The sequence below is a fragment of the Schistocerca serialis genome, chromosome 11 (genome assembly GCF_023864345.2).
Source record: "Schistocerca serialis cubense isolate TAMUIC-IGC-003099 chromosome 11, iqSchSeri2.2, whole genome shotgun sequence".
NCBI lineage: Eukaryota > Metazoa > Arthropoda > Insecta > Orthoptera > Acrididae > Schistocerca > Schistocerca serialis.
In genome coordinates this window covers 14,945,597-14,951,596 of record NC_064648.1, presented here as the reverse complement: position 1 = coordinate 14,951,596, position 6,000 = coordinate 14,945,597, and positions in this window count along the sequence as shown.

The following is a 6,000-nucleotide window of genomic DNA, read 5'->3' as shown; positions in this document are numbered from 1 at the left end:
TCACTTCAGGTTCACTGTATCCCTCTGACCTTCTTATTGACGATGAAACACTGAAATTGCATCGGAATTAAATACAAAAGGCACAATGCCGACTTAAGTATAAGAGAACTGACTCTTCTTACTGTCTATGTTTTGAACTACTCCTGTGACACTAGTTATAGATCCCGATGCTTCACTTCAGGTTTACTGTATGCCTCTGACCTTCTTATTGACGATGTAACACAGAAAATGCATCGGAATTAAATACAAAAGGCACAATGCCGACTTAAGTACAAAAAAACTGACTCTTCATACTGTCTATGTTTAGAAACAATTCCTGTGACACTAGTTATAGATTCCGATGCTTCACATCAGGTTTACCATATCCCTCTGACCTTCATATTGACGATGAAACACAGAAGTTGAATCGGACTAAATACAAAAAGCACATTGCCGACTCAAGTAATAGAAGACTCGCTCTTCGTAGTGACTATGTTTTGAACATTTCCTGTGAGACCAGTTTTAGATTCCGATGCTTCACTATATTTTTACTGTATCCCTTGGTCCTTCTTATTGACGATGAAACACAGAAATTGCATCTTAATTAAATACAAAAGGCACAATGCCGACTTAAGTACAAGAAGACTGACTCTTCATACTGTCTATGTTTTGATCATTCCTGTGACACTAGTTATAGATTCCGATGCTTCACTTCACGTTTACTGTATCCCACTGACTGTCTTATAGACGATGAAACACAGAAATTGCATCGGAATTAAATACATAGTCACAATGCCGAATCAAGTACAAGATGACTGTCTATTCTTACTGTCTATGTTTTGAACCATTCCTGTGAGACTAGTTATAGATTCCAATTCTTCACTTCAGGTTTACTGTATCCCTCTGACCTTCTTATTGACGATGAAACACAGAAATAGCATCGGAATTAAATACAAAAGCACAATGCCCACGTAAGTACAAGGAACTGACTCTTTCTACTATCTATGTTTTGAAACATTCCTGTGACACTAGTAATAGATTCCGATGCTTCACTTCGGAATTACTGTATCCCACTAACCTTCTTATTGACGATGAAACACAGAAATTGCATCGGAATTAAATACAAAAGGCACAATGCCGACTCAAGTACAAGAAGACAGGCTCTTCTTACTGTCTATGTTTGAACCATTCCTGTGACACTAGTTATAGATTCCGATGCTTCACTTCAGGTTCACTGTATCCCTCTGAACGTCTTATTGACGATGAAACACAGAAATTTCATCGGAATTAAATACATAGGCACAATGCCTACTTAAGTACAAGAGAACTGACTCTTCTTACTGTCTATGTTTTGAACCATTCCTGTGACACTAGTTATAGATTCCGATGCTTCACTTCAGGTTTACTGTATGCCTCTGTCCTTCTTATTGACGATGAAACACAGAAATTGCATCGGCATTAAATACAAAAGGCACAATGCTGGCTTAAGTACAAGAAAACTGACTCTTCATACTGTCTATGTTTTGAACCATTCATGTGACACTAGTTATAGATTCCGATGCTTCACTTCAGTTTAACTGTATCCCTCTGACCTTATTGACGATGAAACACAGAAATTGCATCGGAATTAAATACAAAAGGCACAATGCCGACTTAAGTACAAGAAAACAGACTCTTCTTACCGTCTATGTTTTGAACCATTCCTGTGACACTAGTTATAGATTCCTATGCTTAACTTCAGGTTCACTGTATCCCTCTGACCGTCTTATTGACGATGAAACACAGAAATTGCATCGGAATTAAATACAAAAGGCACAATGCCGACTTAAGTACAAGAAAACTGACTCTTCTTACTGTGTATGTTTTGAACCATTCCTGTGACACTAGTTATATAATCCGATGCCTCACTTCAGGTTTACTGTATCCCTCTGACCTTCTTATTGACGATGAAACACAGAAATTGCATCGGCATTAAATACAAAAGGCACAATGCTGACTTGAGTACCAGAAAACTGACTCTTCTTAATGTCTATTTTTTGAACCATTCATGTGACACTAGTTACAGATTCCGATGCTTCACTTTAGGTTAACTGTATCCCTCTAACCTTCTTATTGACGATGAAACACAGAAATTGCATCGGAATTAAATACAAAAGGCACAATGCCTACTTAAGTACAAGAAAACTGACTCTTCTTACTGCCAATGTTTCGAACCATTCCTGTGACACTAGTTATAGATTCCGATGCTTCACTTCAGGTTCACTGTATCCCTCTGACCTTCTTATTGACGATGAAACACTGAAATTGCATCGGAATTAAATACAAAAGGCACAATGCCGACTTAAGTACAAGAAAACTGACTCTTCTTACTGTGTATGTTATTAACCATTCCTGTGACACTAGTTATAGATTCCAATGCTTCACTTCAGGTTTACTGTATGCCTCTGACCTTCTTATTGACGATGTAACAAAGAAAGTGCATCGGAATTAAATACAAAAAGCACAATGTCGACTTAAGTACAAGAAAACTGACTCTTATTACTGTCTATGTTTTGAACCATTCCTGTGACACTAGTTATAGATTCCGATGCTTCACTTCATTTTTACTGTATCCCTGTGCCCTTCTAATTGACGATGAAACACAGAAATTACATCGGCATTAAATACAAAAGGCACAATGCTGACTTAAGTACCAGAGAACTGACTCTTCTCACTGTCTATGTTTTGAACCATTCATGTGACACTAGTTATAGATTCCGATGCTTCAATTTAGGTTTACTGTATCCCTCTGACCTTCTTATTGACGATGAGACACAGAAATTGCATCGGAATTAAATACAAAAGGCACAATGCCGACTTAAGTACAAGAAAACTGACTCTTCTTACTGTCTATGTTTCGAACCATTCCTGTGCCACTAGTTATAGATTCCGATGCTTCACTTCAGGTTCACTGTATCCCTCTGACCTTCTTATTGACGATGAAACACAGAAATTGCATCGGAATTAAATAGAAAAGGCACAATGCCGACTTAAGTAGAAGAAAACTGACTATTGTTACTGTCTATGTTTGAACCATTCCTGTGCCACTAGTTATAGATTCCGATGCTTCACTTCAGGTTCACTGTATCCCTCTGACCTTCTTATTGACGATGAAACACTGAAATTGCATCGGAATTAAATACAAAAGGCACAATGCCGACTTAAGTATAAGAGAACTGACTCTTCTTACTGTCTATGTTTTGAACCATTCCTGTGACACTAGTTATAGTTTCCGATGCTTCACTTCAGGTTTACTGTATGCCTCTGACCTTCTTATTGTCGATGTATCACAGAAAGTGCATCGGAATTAAATACAAAAGGCACAATGCCGACTTAAGTACAAAAAAACTGACTCTTCTTACTGTCTATGTTTTGAACCATTCCTGTGACACTAGTTATAGATTCCGATGCTTCACGTCAGGTTTTCTGTATCCCTCTGACATTCTTATTGACGTTGAAACACAGAAATTGCATGGGAATTAAATACAAAATGCACAATGCCGACTTAAGTACAAGAAAACTGACTCTTCTTACTGACTATGTTTTGAACCATTCCTGTGACACTAGTAATAGATTCCGATGCGTCACATCAGCTTTACTGTATCCCTCTGACCTTCTTATTGACGATGAAGTACAGAAATTGCATCGGAATTAAATACAAAAGGCACAATGCCGACTTAAGTACAAGAACACTGACTCATCTTACTGTCTATGTTTAGAACAATTCCTGTGACACTAGTTGTAGATTCCGATGCTTCACATCAGGTTTACCATATCCCTCTGACCTTCATATTGACGATGAAACACAGAAGTTGAATCGGACTAAATACAAAAAGCACATTGCCGACTCAAGTACAAGAAGTCTCGCTCTTCTTAGTGACTATGTTTTGAACATTTCCTGTGAGACCAGTTTTAGATTCCGATGCTTCACTATATGTTTACTGTATCCCTTGGTCTTCTTATTGACGATGAAACACAGAAATTGCATCTTAATTAAATACAAAAGGCACAATGCCGACTTAAGTACAAGAAGACTGACTCTTCATACTGTCTATGTTTTGAACATTCCTGTGACACTAGTTATAGATTCCGATGCTTCACTTCACGTTTACTGTATCCCTCTGACTGTCTTATTGACGATGAAACACAGAAATTGCATCGGAATTAAATACATAGTCACAATGCCGAATCAAGTACAAGATGACTGTCTATTCTTACTGTCTATGTTTTGAACCATTCTTGTGAGACTAGTTATAGATTCCAATTCTTCACTTCAGGTTTACTGTATCCCTCTGACCTTCTTATTGACGATGAAACACAGAAATAGCATCGGAATTAAATACAAAAGCACAATGCCCACGTAAGTACAAGGAACTGACTCTTCCTAGTGTCTATGTTTTGAACCATTCCTGTGACACTAGTTATAGATTCCGATGCTTTACTTCGGAATTACTGTATCCCACTAACCTTCTTATTGACGATGAAACACAGAAATTGCATCGGAATTAAATACAAAATGCACAATGCCGACTCAAGTACAAGAAGACAGGCTCTTCTTACTGTCTATGTTTGAACCATTCCTGTGACACTAGTTATAGATTCCGATGCTTCACTTCAGGTTCACTGTATCCCTCTGAACGTCTTATTGACGATGAAACACAGAAATTTCATCGGAATTAAATACATAGGCACAATGCCAACTTAAGTACAAGAGAACTGACTCTTCTTACTGTCTATGTCTTGAACCATTTCTGTGACACTAGTTATTGATTCCGATGCTTCACTTCAGGTTTATTGTATCCCACTGACCTTCTTATTGACGATGAAACCCAGAAATTACATCGGAATTAAACACAAAAGGCACAATGCCGACTCAAGTACAAGAAGAGTGGCTCTTCTTTCTGTCTATGTTATGAACCATTCCTGGGTCACTAATTATAGATTCCGATGCTTCACTTCAGGTTTACTGTATCCCTCTGACCTTCTTATTGACGATGAAACACAGAAATTGAATTGGAATTAAACACAAAGGGCACAATGCCTACTTAAGTACAAGAAAACTGACTCTTCTTACTGTCTATGCTTTGAACCATTCCTGTGACACTAGTTATAGATTCCGATGCTTCACTTCAGGTTTACTGTATGCCTCTGACCTTCTTATTGACGATGAAACACAGAAATTGCATCGGCATTAAATACAAAAGGCACAATGCTGACTTAAGTACAAGAAAACTGACTCTTCTTACTGTCTATGTTTTCAACCATTCATGTGGCACTAGTTATAGATTCCGATGCTTCACTTCAGTTTAACTGTATCCCTCTGACCTTATTGACGATGAAACACAGAAATTGCATCGGAATTAAAGTCAAAAGGCACAATACCGACTTAAGTACAAGAAAACAGACTCTTCTTACCGTCTATGTTTTGAACTATTCCTGTGACAATAGTTATAGATTCCTATGCTTCACTTCAGGTTCACTGTATCCCTCTGACCTTCTTATTGACGATGAAACACAGAAATTGCATCGGAGTTAAATACAAAAGGCACAATGCCGAGTTAAGTACAAGAAAACTGACTCTTCTTACTGTGTATGTTATTAACCATTCCTGTGACACTAATTATGGATTCCGATGCTTCACTTCAGGTTTACTGTATGCCACTGACCTTCTTTTTGACGATGTAACAAAGAAATTGCATCGGAATTAAATACAAAAAGCGCAATGCCGACTTAAGTACAAGAAAACTGACTCTTCTTACTGTCTATGTTTTGAACCATTCCTGTGACACTAGTTATATAATCCGATGCTTCACTTCAGGTTTACTGTATCCCTCTTACCTTCTTATTGACGATGAAACACAGAAATTGCATCGGCATTATATACAAAAGGCATAATGCTGACCTCAGTACCAGAAAACTGACTCTTCTTACTGTCTATGTTTTGAACCATTCATGTGACACTAGTTATAGATTCCGATGCTT